This window comes from Homalodisca vitripennis, chromosome 2 (assembly GCF_021130785.1).
Source record: "Homalodisca vitripennis isolate AUS2020 chromosome 2, UT_GWSS_2.1, whole genome shotgun sequence".
In the NCBI taxonomy this organism is placed as follows: Eukaryota; Metazoa; Arthropoda; class Insecta; order Hemiptera; family Cicadellidae; genus Homalodisca; species Homalodisca vitripennis.
In genome coordinates, this window is record NC_060208.1 from 112,320,009 (window position 1) to 112,337,026 (window position 17,018).

The 17,018-nt window shown below is 32.6% G+C and overlaps 1 protein-coding gene across 1 annotated transcript in view; it reads right to left on the reverse strand.

The window, feature by feature from the left end:
* LOC124356322 overlaps positions 1 to 16,787 on the reverse strand; it is a 69,362-nt gene extending 52,575 nt beyond the window's left edge. Inside the window, exon 1 of the mRNA XM_046807507.1 lies at positions 16,718 to 16,787. The gene's annotated coding sequence lies outside the window, so the exon portion shown is untranslated. The remainder of the gene's footprint in view (positions 1 to 16,717) is intronic.
* Positions 16,788 to 17,018: the final 231 nt, after the last annotated feature.

The following is a 17,018-nucleotide window of genomic DNA, read 5'->3' on the forward strand; positions in this document are numbered from 1 at the left end:
ATAACGCCACAGAAAAGATCTCGATCCGTCGTGTTTATTTTTCACGTAACCATGGTAAATGTGAAACTATCCTGTTTCCTTCATTATTACTATGTTTGAGTTTTATATATCTTTGGGTTTCGTGTGATAACAAACTTAAGTGATGTAATAAGGAAAGGAAGGTTTATCAGAGATTAAAATAGCGTAGTACCATTTTACCACCCATCAGAGTTTCAAGGATATCCTCTAGGTGCTGCTCACTTTACCTGAAGACATTTGCAATTAGTTAGCATTTTTAAACCCAAAACTAATAAAATGAGTTTTCCTTTAGGCAAAGAGTGAGATATTTTTTGTGTCTAACCATTATTGAAAGTTTTTATGTCAAACATATTGAAAGAGTTGCCTTATATAGCCGCTCTCTGGTTAGCGTAATAGTTTTAGTCTATTTCGTATTTAAACAGACGGTATCTAATACATTCGTCATGTTGTTTATTTCCAACATAAGGCTAGTAATAGAATACCAGGATCCAGTACAGCTATCAAGTAAAGAGATAGCTATCCTGGGGATGGACAGGAGATGTAATTGTGAGGGCAGCAGAGCGGCATTGACGGGGCGAGTGGTCTGACCAATCTTCTACTGATCTTCTACCACGTTAACCTTTATTGTATTCTTCGGGGTGGAAGTAAGGTAACCTCTCCCCCTGGTACCTTTTTGAAGTGGAAAAAATAAAACCAACACTAGTAGTTGAATGGGGGTTTCACTTGATTATATGGCGTTTGCTTTAAAATTGTATTTTGCACCTTTTCCTGACATATAAGATGTGTACCTGCTATAAATGTTCAAATGACAACTCCACGCAATGAATCTGATGCCATGTTTATGTTTAAAATGTTCTTTGTACTCTTCTTACGAAAGTTGGTTCTTGTTTTTAAGATACTTGCCATAAAAGTAAAGTTTCTGGTTTTACGTGTTTGGATTCAGTCTGTTTAACTAAGCCAAAAAGCTTTGTTAATCCACAAATAATTTTTGTTTATTTATCATTTGTCATATTTTTTACTTTATAAAGTGTTTAAATTTGCTTTTTAAACTAAATGTCGTTATTAAGTTTAATTTTTTTTTAATTCAGATAATTCCACATTATTGTTTACTTTATTTTTATACAAATTTTCGCCTACCGAATATAATTGTATCTTAAATATTTAAACTTTAACTAAAACGAAACCGTAATATAAGATAGCAAATAACTATCTAAAAATAACACTGAGACTTATAATCTCCAATTAATTCATTTAATAAATTGTCAATGTACTTTCTTTATCCAATGCTCCAAACCCCATTAATGCGAACATTTATATTTCAATTTCCCATAGACCTAGTGATATAGATATTATTTAAAATCATATATTTGTATTAACGACCTGAAAACAGAGACTTGTATTACGTTAAATAAACCCAGTTGTAAGCCCTTAGAAACTATTATATCCAACGTGCTAAAACTATCAGTTGTGAATATAACTTTACTGAGAACTAAAAAGGAGCTTAAATCATTCGTTATGGTGTTATAATTGTGTAAAAAAACATTTAGCCCGTTGAATGTGAAGTCTGACATTTAAAGCCAATTACATTTCATTAGTTTATTAGTCTGTCCACACGATTATGAGTAAATGCAACGAATTACTAGAATACTTATTGTATGTTGAGCATTGGTGCCCGAATATAGTAATATTATTTGAAATTTATAACTAATATTTAGAACAAAACCATAATGAAATCACGGGGAGGATCACACGGGAAAATTAGATTAAATTTAACAAGTAGAATGTTTTACTAAGATTTTTCGTTCAGAATGCAAATAAATAAAATTTATAGTTTTAAACATAAACATAAAGTGTATTGTGGGGGGGGAGGGTAATGTAGTAAACGGACTGATCAAAATGCAGGAACCTTGTTTGTAGGCTATCGATTGACAGTCAGCTGGTGGCCCACTGACTCGCCGTCTATCAGCTGATCGCTCAAGATGGCGGCGGCCTTGACACTCCTGGTGGCCACATGACATAACCTGTTTGTACCGTTTGGGTCGCCTACAGACTTTAATTAATTGACTACTTCCATTTGCAAAACTAATAAGATCGATACTGATAGGGCAATTCAAATCCAATATTAATTTATGTAAAACTTAGTATTAAGAGTTGATGGCTGTTGCTTTTATCTTAAAAATGTTTTACATATATTTATCTGCTATTGATTTATTGTATGACTTAACTGTTCTATAATATACATGTTACTTTATTTTACGTCGTCATTTCCGAAAGGAGAATTATTAATTCAAAAATGTATGTAATTTGAATAATTAAAAAAAAAACAGTCTCGCTTTACTTTTAAAGAATTTAGTTGTATTAAAGTAGCATATTTTTTTGTGAGCATTGGTTAGTCTATCCCAAAATACTGGTGTTTTGTTGTTGTTGTTCTTTTGGTCATTTAAATATTAAAAATTTATTGTTTTTTATTCGTACTATTGTACATATCAAGTTCAAACAATTCTATCTTTGATTACAAGAAGATGAATTATATGAATTTGAAATGTACATAGTACGAATAAGAAAACAATAAAAGTATCTTATATGGTTTATAATTCGTAGTATAAGTTTATTTACGCTGAGAAGTTCTGTGGTAAAATACACAAGCTAAGCATTACTGTTAGTGCTTCCTTTGATTCATGTTGTACTCACTAAGTTTCTTTTACATAAAAAGATAAATACAAAATCATATCACTTATACTGCTAAAAGTAAAACAATTGTTAACCTCGTTTTAAAACGCTACACTTCGAGACTAGGATCTCCACTATCTTCTGTAATGTGTTTGTGCTGCTTCCACCTTTAATTTATGTAACATTTTTCTGTCATTAGTGTGACTTTTTTATCACCTGAAGAAGAGAAATATATCAGCTCCCGAAACGTAGCCTGTAATGTTTGTTAACAGATAACAATTGTAAATACCAGGAATTCAGTAAATGCTTTCAAATTATCCATTATCAGTAATAAGGTTTAAACCAAGCATCTTTTATACTTGTACATATAGTTTTGCTAATTTTTCAGTTAATTTGTTTTGTATTACTAGTTATATTTATTGAAAATTATTAAGAATGTTAATTTGTAAAACTGTATCCGTGCATAAGTAACAAAATGTAATTTTACTTTCGAAAACCATGATACCTTCATATCATTTTAATTACTGGAACACTTAGATCGAATAAAGTAAAAGGGTCTTTTTCGTTTAAGGGCCAGCACAAAAGACCCTAGCTTGCCTATTCAAAACTCAGATCACGCGATGCTTGCCCGCTGCGCATCGCTTTGCGCTGCTTGCTCTTTTAGAAAAAAATTAACTCGAGCTTGCAAAGTCCAAGCCCAGATCAACTCACCACGCTTTATTGAACAAGAAAAGCTAAGTATAACTCACTCATGAGAAAGCACTGTCAGTCAGGTATAGTATGTTTGTAAGGTGCTGGCCCTTAAACGAAAAAGAGCCAAGTAAAACTGTAATCTACATAAGAATTATAAATGTAAATAATACTCTATAAAAAATGTTCGACATTTTACCTTAAAATGAAAGTTTAATTATCGCTATATGTAATTTGACCCAGGCTATCGAGAATATTTGAGGAATTCGAACTTCTCTTTACTCATTATCAGGAGATGAAAGCAATACTGGCCGCACAATAGGACTGAGCAATTCAATTACGAAGAAGTGTCCAGTAATATCGGAGAGGCAGGACGAAAGATCGCGGCCATTTTGTATCGCAGCTGACGAGTTCCCGCACGGAAAGATTGTGTACTTAATGCGGTTATTATAATATTACCAACACTGTACTGGAACTGTGAAACTAATTTTGATAGTGCTGCTACTTGAACCTCTCGTTACAGCAACAACGACAGATAAATTGTACATCATATACTTGTAAGCAGCACCAAATATGGGAGCAGTGCAAACGCATTACAGAAATCTTTTTAAGATTCCTTACACTTATTATATAAAAAAATTATGAAGATTATTTGCGAAGATACAAGTTAATTCATTTTATCTCACACAACAAAATAAAGAACAATAGTTTCATATTCTGACGCTAATTACTTCTTATATTTGAAAATAAGCGTCGAGAGATAAGTAATAATTACTTCTAATAATAGTAATAAATTATTTACTGTGTACTGTGTTGTTCTATGTAGTATTTTTAAGGAAACAAAGGATCGAACTTTTACCTAGGTATTGGTCCAATTGTAACTTATAACCCCAATCCTATCCATCCTTACAGTACGGCCACAGTGCAGTGTCGATGTATATTTCCAGACATTGGAGCAAGGCATTATTAGCGTTGTTTTAATGAGGTAGCAACATATCCAGCATTGAACAAACTGATGGTATGTAGGGCAGGCGGTGAGTTGGAATATTTATTCGGTTATACTGGTTGAACATTCTAAGGCAATTCTGCTTTTTATTAAAAATTAGAGGCTATATCTTTTTACATAACTATACTAGATATAGAATTGTTTTTCTGTAAAAATGACAACTTAACCTAGTTTATATTTTTATTATAGAGGTTCTAGATTGATAGCCACCTGCGCTAAGTTTACTTTAATTTGTATTCAACGCAAAAATCTTTATGTCTGACCAGGTTTCATTTTTTTAACAACCCATTGCATGTAAAGATTCTTTTCTGTAAAAAAAAAACATTAATAAAAGCAAACATCGATTTCTTCTTCTGATGCAACATTGCGTTGAAGTACCTTCTTCGATAATTTATAACTGAATTTATTAAAAAAGAATATTATTATTCTTTGTGATAGTCATAATGACTTTATCATGAATAATTTTTTTTATTGTTTCAATGTTAAGTCGTTCTGAGTGGTAAATGTGAGAGTATTTTAGTCATCTTCCAACCGACTAATATCTAAGTGGCTCTTAGTTGTAGTTGGATGATTAAGGAGCAGCTGGAACCCCATGATAGCAGGCTTAAAAATATTAATAACGAGCCAACAACATAAACAGTAATGCAGAAAATTTTAGGTCAATGGTAAAATATGTATGCGTAATCCACTTTGAGTCAATGAAAGTTGGTGATATTAGTCATACATACAACCTGAACACATCTATTACATTAGGGTTGCGGCGGCTAAAAGCTCAGTAGATAGCAACCTTATCCGGCCAGTCTTCATTCTAGTTTAACTTCTATTTTTGGGTGTCTCATTTGTGCTGATCTCCCAGAAAATATTCCGCTAAGGTGATATTTACCCTAAAGGATGCCAGCCATTATTTTTCATCACCAATGCAACGCCAAAGACAAAGTTCCGATGATTATCAATCTTTTAATACTACAGCGAATATTAAAGACGTCCACTGTATGAATGAATGATGGGTACAAGATAAGACGTGTCCGTGAGTTTTACTTTAGTAACTGTTTTCACCTTGTAGTAACCAGAAGTAAGGTGTAAATCAGCCAGGATCTTGCGGTGGTTGAGTTGATAGACTACTCGCATATCGTTGCGCCTGCAACAATGTTCTGTTCAATCTTGTTTATTGTTGTTTTGAACCGATTATGACCCCTTGGTGTAAAGAATTGTTCATCGAATTTTTTAGTCTTATTTAAATCCTTTCTTTTCTTTATTCGAAATTGGATCTAAGATAAAAGTAAAAATGATAAATAAATAATTATAGCGGAAACTTTCTTTGCGAATTCGATCCAGTTTCGCATTGACCGCGGCGCCGCATATCACTTGCTATCAGATTACGGGGCGGAAAGATGAAGAGGTTCCAGGAACGGGTCGCGTCACCATTTTATCTGCGATCGGGTCTGGCGGAAGTGATTCAGACATAACAGCGAGAATGCGAGGATAAATAAACTTTGGCCGTCGTCCATAATTGGCAAGTGTTCGGACCGCTAGAGTCCAGTCGCCTTGTACCGGTTCGGACATCGACTTGACCCCGCCTTCTTTCCACGGCATGTGTTTTGGTTTTGCTTTTTTCTTTCTGACCCAGAACAACATTTCTGCGATTCAGTCTTCCTCCAACGGGTTGACAGCTATTAGGAGAGCAACTAGCAACTTTGTCACCAGCCGCGGAAACATAACTTACTGGTGTTTGGTTCATCAATCCTTTAGACATATAAGACGTGGGGTCTCATGACATGTTTGAACAAGCATATCAAGAAATTTATAATAAACAAAACCGTGGCATTGTAATGTATGTGGAGCGATCGAGACTTATAAGAAACATCTACGGTAACAAAAGTATAAGTATATTTTAAAATAAGTTCCTAGATAAACACTCGGATTTCCTTAAAATTTAAAATTTAAATTCTGTATTAATTGTAATATTAAAGGGGTCAAGTCTGTCCCAACGTTAGACTTCAGACGCTGCACTAAGTGAAAGATAAAATGGAGCTGAACTTGACATTCGTATTGAATCAACCCTTCCCACCATTGCTCTGCGTTATGTGTATAAACCTCGGTTTCTCCGACTATTAAATCTTTTTATATGGATATTGATTCTAGATTCCAGGAGTTAAGTCTGTCAGAGCGTTAGGCTTTAGACACTGAACTAAGCGGAACATGAAATGGATATTGGTTTATTTTTATTTACTTAAAGTAATGTTGCCTTAATACCGTTCCTTTAAGCCTCCTTTCCTAGAGTCAACTCTTTATATAGGATCTAGGCAATTTCATAACCTACTTTCAAGTAAAAAAGTCTAAAGTTTAGTGCAGTAAATAACAATAACAATTAACAGTATTTGTCGACCTCCAGTCCACTTACTTGAAGATAGCGCCTTAAGAATAATTGAAGGACTTCTCTATATTTTGGAATGTTTATTTTTGCTTATTAAGTCGAAACTAGGTGTTCCTTTACAAGTATCGAGGACATTTTCAGTCAGACAATTTCTGATGCACATTATAAAAATGTTCGTTTTTTAATGTTAGTACTGTTGGCAGCATTGTTTTTATCATTATAAATGCAAAATGAATCAAACACGTGCTTGGACACAGAGGTCGTTTCTGTTCAAAGGACAAGTAACAAAGGCTCTACGTAATTCACATTCTTCCTTTGGTACAAGGCTGTAGTCAAAGAAAGGTGATTTCACCCAACATTCTCACTCATGTAGTTTTATAAATGTATAAAGAGTATTTTATCATGATTTTCCAATTAATTGTATTATATACAATGTTATAAATCATACATATATTGAATACAGTGACTTTAGAAGGTCAACTTAAAATACCCATATCAAAGATAAATGAAATTCACTGCCGAAATGACACAGAAACAATCACTCCTCCCACAGCAGTCTCCCCCCCCCCTCAATAGTTGGTCCCTGCACGAGCGGAACGCTAACCTGGAGAGCTAATGGGTTTTTAATACCGTCCCGATCTCAGAAGGAACAAAAAGCCCATTTTACATTCCATGAATACCTTAACACTTCATTTACTTCCCCATTTCGTCGTAGATTTTGTTTACCTGTTGTGTGGCTAAAACTTTAGATACTCATCGGCTCTATTCTTATATCCGTTCTAAAATACGTTTTACTTATTTGATATTCAGTAACAGTAACAATTACCATTAAAAAGCTATACAAAAATAACACGATAGACGAACTAACAGAACAATAAAAAAGTATTGCTAATGAACGCTGCTTAAAATCATTAAATTGAGATAAAAAAACAGGATTCCGAACATTTTCCAATATTACTCGTTACAAGGACAGAACCCTTCGTTACAAGGTTTATATTGTAACCTCTCTTTTGGACGTAAAAATGTAACATGCAGGGTTAAACAAACACAAACAATACACGATAATGAATTTGCAAAGTAAAAAACAGAATAACAGAATATTTGTACATAAGAATTCAAGCATGTTTCCAAGGGTTATAGCCGGGTGGCGAATCACGAACCATGTAATGCACAATATAGGACCACTAGCCATTACATACTATTCGCTTGACACAAGGTGACGATAAAATCAATACAAATTGTGTTCAAGCTACCGTATAAATCTGCAACTTTGATTCATTTAGAAGGAAATTAATCCAGACTTTATACGTTAAATTGTCTAACCTACCATCTATTAACAATCTGTAGAAATTAAGCAGTTCTGATTGCAGTAGTATAAAAACTAAATAGCAAGGAGATCCAAAAATTCAAGTATAATAGAGAATACAAATAAACCAATGCTGTCACTATATGTTTGTTATAAACTTCATTAAGGGTGAACAAATAAAAAAACCCAACTTCGTTTCTCAAAATATTGTGTAAACCCCACGCACACTATTCTAAAATATACTCTAATTATTACTAATCTTATTAAAAACTGAACTAAAGAACACAGGATCGCAGGAACTAATCTGAAAAGTGAAGTTCATCTAGAATAAATGTGTTGTAGTGTTTTATTGCACTGTTTAAACAGACGGTACCAAATACATTCGTCATATTGTTTATTTTCAACATAAAGGCCAGTAATAGAGTACCAGGACCCACTACAGCTATCAAGTAAAGAGATAGCTATCCTGGGGATGGACAGGAGATGTAATTGTGAGGGCAGCAGAGCGGCACTGACGGGGCGAGTGGTCTGACCAATCTTCTACTGATCTTCTACCACGTTACCCTTTATTGTATTCTTCGGGGTGGAAGTAAGGTAACCTCTACTCTAGTTACTCTTTAACGTTAGAGAATACTTGAATTGGTTTATCTATGTATTTTGATTTTATACTGAAATAAGTAAGTTCTGATCCATAATAAAGGGCATAAAACATTAACATTTATCGAAGTTTTCAAGAACACTTATGACTGTTCTATATTCAAAACAGCTACTGATTTTAAATTATGATGAAAGTCATTAAAGATAAAATTATATATTTATTATTTTAACCAATATTATTAACAGAGGTTTTGGATGTGTGTATTTAACAGTTCAGTAATTGATTGTTTCGAAGTAATTCTTTGTTATATTTCCTTTCTTGTTACTTTTATAATAACTTCATTTACAAAAACAAATATCAAACAAAGAACAGAATTCCTCAATCAGAAATCTCGAGCCAAGCGATTTTGATCCCTCGTGATTCTGAAACATTGTGGTTGTTGGACTCAACATTGTATCTTCCACACAGAGGAAGACTCTTCATCATCAATGAAGAAAAGCCATATTCATAAAACAACTATTTCTAAAATTTTCACGTATATCCCAATAATTCTCTATTTAACTGCAACATATTACTCAACTGTTACTGGAAAATCATGGCATCGATTACTTGGATCTTGCTTCTTAAACAACATAGGAAATCGTTACACTATGATTTAACTATGTTAAACGAAAACCTACAATTACTTGTGACTGCAAAACTTCTTTTATTAGTTACCAGTAAAGATTTAGATATTTTTTAAATCATAATAATTACTGCTTACGTTAACACTTAGAGCAGATGCAGTTTTATATAAGTAATTGTTTAACAGTTTCTCGTAGAGTAATGAATTCATTTAAAGCTTAATATAAAATTTGAAACTTTCAAATTATTTTTTTTTATTTGATGTGTAATAAATAATTATAAATAGTCTGGGCATAAGTGAAAATTTTCACTCAGGTTCTGTAAACATTTCTGTGTTCTGTCTGTCCACACGGTATCTCAAAGACTAATTCAGCTATAAACCTGAAATTGTTTGCATATTTTAAATAAGTCAGTGACTTTCTGCCTTCTTAAAATTGTTCTTCTGCGCATATGTCTGCTTGTTTTCCGCAGGATAATTTGAGAACGAAATGTGTTATAGGCTTGAAATTTGCATGAAGCTTAATTTCTACAGAGACAAGGGGTAATATTGTTATGTTATACATCTGCTCGTGTATATGTCTGCTCGTGGGATTTGGTTAAGCGTTAGCGAGGCTTATCATTCAAGTGGCTTACAAACTTTCTTCTGTCTGTCCGAAAGTCTCGCTGTTCGCAGTATAGGTTTTGTGTGTTTTGTTATAGCTAATTTCAATCGCAAAATATCTCTGTTTATTTTGTCTGTTTATCTGTTTGTATTTCTATATCTTTTAAACGATATCTCTAGCGTGCATTGAACTAGAGACTTTGAAATTGTGTATGGTACTTCATACATTAAAGCCTGTTAAACATTTTTTTATAGCGTACTCGTACCTACCATGTTTTAAGAACACAGAAATGTATTTTATAATGTTTACTCATGATAATTAAACTTGCAATGTATACTCAAAATCTGTTTTATAAGTAGTAGAATTTTAAAGCTATAACTGTAATCAAAACTGTTGAGCTTTTTATTACAATTATTACTTTATATTATTGTTCGGAGGGTACAAAAAGATTGTGGTATGCATTAATACTTTGAATTTTTGGTTTGAACACACTCTAGTGATTTAAAAGCAAAAATTTTTTATCGTTCCGTTGGAATATTTACTATATATAATGAAATATCCTATATATCCTATACAAATACAAGATTTTCGTGTGGTCTTGTCATTATTTAAGTCCTCATGAAAGGACGTTGCTTTATGATAAACTACATAAGGTCTCCTGCCACCAGATGATAACAATAAAATAAGACACAACAATGAGCCAGCCCTAGCAGTGGAGCGCGGCTTGGCGCGAGATACTGGAGATAAGCCCGCAAATGGCCGGCGCAGGCGGGTAACGGTTGGCGACTTCCCAGAACAGTGCCGGGCTCTGCGGGATTCCTGGCGGGATTAACATAAGTCTCGGACGGGTATGGTGACCCAGTGAGTACGTAGGGGGGGGGGAGGGTACTGGATACACGTGTAGCCACTCTGACGTAACGACTTGAAACGTTTCTACGGAACTGGATTCGTTTACCTACAAGCAATAGCAACAGTTTGTGAAGCGGTCATGTTCTGACAAAGCTTTTCATTTTACATTCTTAAAAGCCATCTATTAGTATACTAGAAGGAATCCTAACATCTCTAACTTTTTAATACTGTAAGTACAATTTGACTCAATGACGGATTGAATAAAATCATATGTTTCAAAGATTTCTATGTAATAACTTTAATACAAAGCTGAACGTATTTAGAATTTTAAACTTATTTAGTTAAAGTATATAGTACCCTTGAAATTACTTTAACATAAATTAACGTCTTACTCCTAAAAGATGATCAGATGTGAATCAATCATAATTATAAAACTGTTTTACAAAGTTAATTTACTAGTTAAAGATTAACTTTTACTAATTTAAAAGTTAGGTTATGAAAAATAATCAACACTAAAAAATAATCACTTATTATGTCTAAAGAAGTCTTGTACATTATAGTATTGTTATTCCCCAAATTTAATCGTTTTGGTGAGATTAAATATGTTTTATTATTGGTTTTGGTATTATTTGTTCCTTTATACAAACCTTCAGGAAAAAGTAATTTCTTTGTCAGAATGGTGGGATGCCCTATTGTGTATAGAGGAGATCAAGGTATTTCCGTACAGCATATTGTGTTTTAGAGCTCTATACTGAGCCTACTATATCGTGGGAATAAGAGGAAACAGCTGGATGGAAACTGTTGCCACAAATAGAAAATTATTGCGCTACAATAAGTAGTAAAACCAAACATCTCAGCTTTTTACAGAATTACTCATAGATGTATCAACTCCTTAATAAGAGGCAAGTTCAACTTTGCAACAGCTAAAACCTTTATTACAACACTTTCATTACAATCCTTACATATAAGGACGTCAATCATTATAACTATTACATTTGTAGTAAGTTTATTCTTTAGTTTATGATTTTTTTTTAATGCTACTCAGGACAGACTAGGGAAATGCCATACAAAGTGTAGGAGATTGCCTACAAAACCAATTTCATGATAAGAGTTCTAAAACAAACATATATTTTCCAGACGCATACATTTTCCATGTTTTAATACCTACAAGCAACTGTTTTTCAACAGGACTCGAAACACAAGAAAAGAAATTTGTATTGTCAATCATGTTGTCACTCTTATTATTTAGTTAGAATGGCAACATGCCTATAACGCTGAATTTTTCTTCTTTTTCAGGGTATTGGACGGGACAAAGTTCAAATGTGTTTTTGTGTAGATTGGATTACCTCAGAGTGCAAGGATTATCCCGCAGAGGACCCAGTTTGCGATTTTTACAAACATATAACTTGGTTTATTTGCAGTTCATTATTTAAACTTTAATTAGTTTATCAACCTAATAGGCTAGATTTCAATTGTGTAACAGTAATGTGTTATCCGTAGCTGTTATACTGTACGTTTTTACTCCCAAAATATATACGGTACTGCTAATAGGTTCAAGGTAATCCCGTAGTGTGCAATGTTTAGGTGACTTTTAAGTGGGGATTCCTTATTGAAAAATGACAAATTTTTACAAAAAAATTTAAATTAACTTTTATATATTTTTTAATTCTATGGCTTACAAGAAACCATAAAAACATAACATTTACTATAATATAACTTTTCAACAGTGTGAAAAAAATATTTGAAGAGGAGCAAGCACACCTCGTTTTGGTCTAGTCAGCTAGTGCCAGAACCAGACTGCAGCTGTTGTGGCTCTGATGCAACATTCACTATACAATTATTGAACTTTGCTCCTTTTCCCCATTATCCATTTTTGTATAGATACTCACTTCCAAAATGCTGCCGGTATAAGCCCTGGGCGGCATGCAGCCAAAATAGCTAAACACTTGGACAATAAAAGACTGCGGCTTTTACGTGCACGGATAAAATGAGAAATATGAAGCCTACAGAAGAAAGTTTAGGCTAACACAAGCTGAAGAAGTGGAAAAACACCAAGAAAATGAAGGAAAAACTTATGGTGCCTGGCTGTTCTGAACTTGAACAACAGGCACAACACTGTACTGATTTTACAACCTAATTAAGTCTTTGTGATCATTTACTATACATTTTTTTAGTGATAATATAGGAAATTTATAGCCCCCGGGGAATAATTACATCTAATAAACCGTATCAGTGGTTTATTAGACCTACAGTGCTGGCCAAATAATTAGACTAAAGCATAATTTTTTTGTTTTTTTCTTCTCAATTTTTACAAAAAAAAAAAGTATCTAATTTCATGATGGTATATGTTAAAGTATACACCCTCATTCGTGTGTTACTTTTAGAATAGTATGAGCAGAAAATTTGGTAATTTTAATGTTGGCGGGTGCCTACACTGCCTGTTTTTGTTTATCATCTGCCTTTACAAATCTACCAGCTGCATAAACAAAATCAGGTTACAGTTAATTTTTTCATGTGGTTAACACGTTTTTAGGTTCAGTAGATCTTTCTATTATTGTGTTCTGTTATTATTAAAGTAAGTTTAAGGTCATTTGTGAGTGTATGACACCACCTTTTTACTTCCTTATTGGCTATTTATAAATTATCAGGAAATGGGTAAAATGACGGACCTTTCACCAAGGAAACGTGCTGTGGCCAAGGTTCTTTTGGAAGAACAACATTACACACAAACTGAAATAGCACACAGACTAAATATTTCACAGAAGTCAGTTAGTAGGATCAACAAAACACTTGATATCAATGGTTATTTATAAATCCACCGTATCGGAAAATGTGGCCGGAAGAAAAGCGTTAAGTCCAAGGATGGCCAGAAAGTTTAAAAACATGACATTAGTCAATAGAAAAATGATTAGCAAGGTTCTTTAGTGACCAGTTAAGAGATTATGGCACAAATGTTTCGCTCAGGACCATCAGAAGAACCTGGAATGAACAAGGTCTTCGCGCATGCATGTCTACAAAAAAAAAAAAAAAAAAAATAAATAAATAACACCGGCAATGGCTAAGAAGAGATTGGAATGGGCCAAAGGAATTCAGTTTACTGATGATGTTAGGTACCAATCATCAGTGAACTGAATCTCTTTGGCCCATTCCAACCTCCATTCCAATTCTTAGCCATTGCCCGTGTTATTTGTTGTTTTTTTTTGTAGGCCCGCATGTGCGAAGACCTTGTTCATTCCAGGTTCTTCTGATGGTCCTGGGCGAAACATTTGTGTCATAATCTCTTAACTGGTCACTAAGAACCATGCTAATCATTTTTTCTATTGACTAATGTCATGTTTTTCAACTTTCTGGCCATCCTTGGACTTAACGCTTTCTTACGGCCACATTTTCCGATACGGCTGGATTTATAATACCATTGATATCAAGTGTTTTGTTGATCCTACTAACTGACTTCTGTGAAATATTTAGTCTGTGTGCTATTTCAGTTTGTGTGTAATGTTGTTCTTCCAAAAGAACCATGGCCACAGCACATTTCCTTGGTGAAAGGTCCGCCTTTTACCCATTTTCTGATAATTTTATAAATAGCCAATATGGAAGTAAAAAAAGTGGTGTCATACACTCACAAATGAACTTACTTACAGTACTTAATAACAGTACACACTAATAGTAAGATCTACTGAACCTAAAACATGTTAACCACATGAAAAATTAACTGTAACCTGATTTTGTTTATGCAGCTGGTAGATTTGTAAAGGCAGATGATAAACAAAACAGGCAGTGTAGACACCCGCCAACATAAAATTACCAAATTTTCTGCTTATACTATTCTAAAGTAACACACGAATGAGGGTGTAATACTTTAACATATACCATCATGAAATTTAGATACTTTTTTTTTGTAAAAATTGAGAAGAAAAACAAAAAAATATGCTTTAGTCTAATAATTTGGCCAGTACTGTAACATATGTCTTCAAAATATAAATATACCATTCACCAACTACGAGTATCAGTATGGTAAACTACGCTTTCATCCATAGCTACTAAATAGCTTGGTGTAAACTTCAAACGCTTATTCCTGCAGATTTTAAATGTTTATATTTTTCACACACAAAAGTTCTTATTACTTTTTAACTATTAAAGCTAAAGCAATGAAACTTTTACTACATATTATTTATAATGTTGCAAAACTTTTTGTGCATGGATATATGTTAAACAAAAGTTTACATAAAAAATAAATAAAAATAATATTTATAAAAAATGTTTGAAAATGTTTTTGTAAAGCCATAAATTTAAAACTACTTGAGAAATAAACTTAAGCATACACAAAAACTTAGTACTTGTTATGTTCTTCAAAATAATATATAATAAACAATAATATTGGTTCATTAGTTAAAAAGTTATAAGACATTCAAAATCCCATGTATTTTTCTAAATAAAAACACAAAAATTCCAAAAAGGAGGGAGATATATATTTTTTTAGAAATTTAACAGTGGCAAACACTAGTCTAGGACCAAAGGAACCCTATAAATATATATATAGATATACGAGTGGCAATAGCCTAATTTAATTTCAATAAACATTGAATCACAAAAAGTTTATTGAATGGTAATGGTAAAAGTGTAATGGTAGCACATTCACCCGGCAAGTGAGAGATCCCAACGGAGCAAGTACTTTTTGTGATTCAATGTTTATTGAAATTAAATTAGGCTATTGCCACTTATACAAATTTAATGAGTATATATAATCATAAAACGTGTTTTAAAGAATATCAATAGTTTCAGTAGGGAATCCCCTTAGTATGGTGTACTTGTAGCAGAAATTTTAAAATTACAAAGATATGTCCACTTTGTATTAAGTGAACGACATTGCCTCGACCTCCCCTATCCCTTTTGTTACAAACCTCTACCTTTGTTCGTCGCTAATCAAAAGGAAATAAAAATACCCGTTAGAAATATTTTTATGATATGCAATGGAAACCCTCTCGTTTCACGAATACTAAATACACGAGGCGAACTCTCCACTTGCCGTCCATTAAGACAAAATATGAAAATACAGCAAACTGCCGTCACAAAAGTGTTTCCATTGAATAAGGAAAAAACGTCTTATTTCTACTAAAACAATATTAACTTATTTCTAGAACAGGGATTTGGTCTATTTTACTTTAAAATGTTAAGTAAAATAATTACGTTTAAATATACGTTTTGTATGTAATTTTGTATTTTACGTAATCATTAGTTCATGACAGGTAACATTAAGTAACAAAATTGGGATATTAATTGTTATATCAACATATTATCAGAACTGTATTACAACACACAAAACAGCGTATTCAAATCAAAATATAAATTATTAAATTAAAATATTTACATTTTTAAGAAAATCTATGTTTGGTAAATAGAACAACTCTATTTACGTTTTGACCAGTTAATAACAACTTTAACACTATAAAGTAATCAGAATCATTACTATTATTAAAATATTGTTTTAACGATTTAGTATTTTAACGCCTGTAATCTAGGAATACAATTCCAACTATAGTTGTGTATAGAAAATGCGTCGTAATGAATTCGGGCGTTAATATTTCTTTATTCTTAAATTTCTGGTGCGTTGTATATTTATCGTTAAATGTATCTCTCTTCACAATATAAATTCTAAAATGCTTTTACCTCAAAAGTGAACATTGCAGTCTTGACTGATTTTACATTTATTTTATTGTGATATAATATCAATTATATTGACATTACTAATTATGTTCTAAATTGTCAAGTTTCAGCCAACTTTAAGTCAGTAACAAGTTAATCTTTCATCATATTTGGGTTGAACTGTATTATAATTTCCATTATGAATATTATTGCCTAAATTAAAACAGTTTTATATTGAATATAATTCACACTCTTTGGTTTATCTAGATAACCAGTACAATGAAAAGAGTTTTTTGGTACTATGGCAAAGACAGATATTTTTAAAAATGTGACTTACCGGATATTGAATGTGCGAAGTGAGTATCAACAATATCCAACGATGTTCCTCACCATGGCGCCTGTAAAAACAATTATTAGTTGTAATATTTGTGGAAAATGTGTAATAATTATGTAAAAAAATGTGTTGAATTTCAAAATTCTGAAATATATTGATTGACCGTTTATTACTAACTTAATTGTCATTGTGTATTAGGAATCTATTACTTACAATATAATCTCTTACTCAAAAATAGTTTAGTAATTATAGATATATTAGTTTAATGTACTGAAAAAGTAGCCTATGCCTTAACAGAAACATG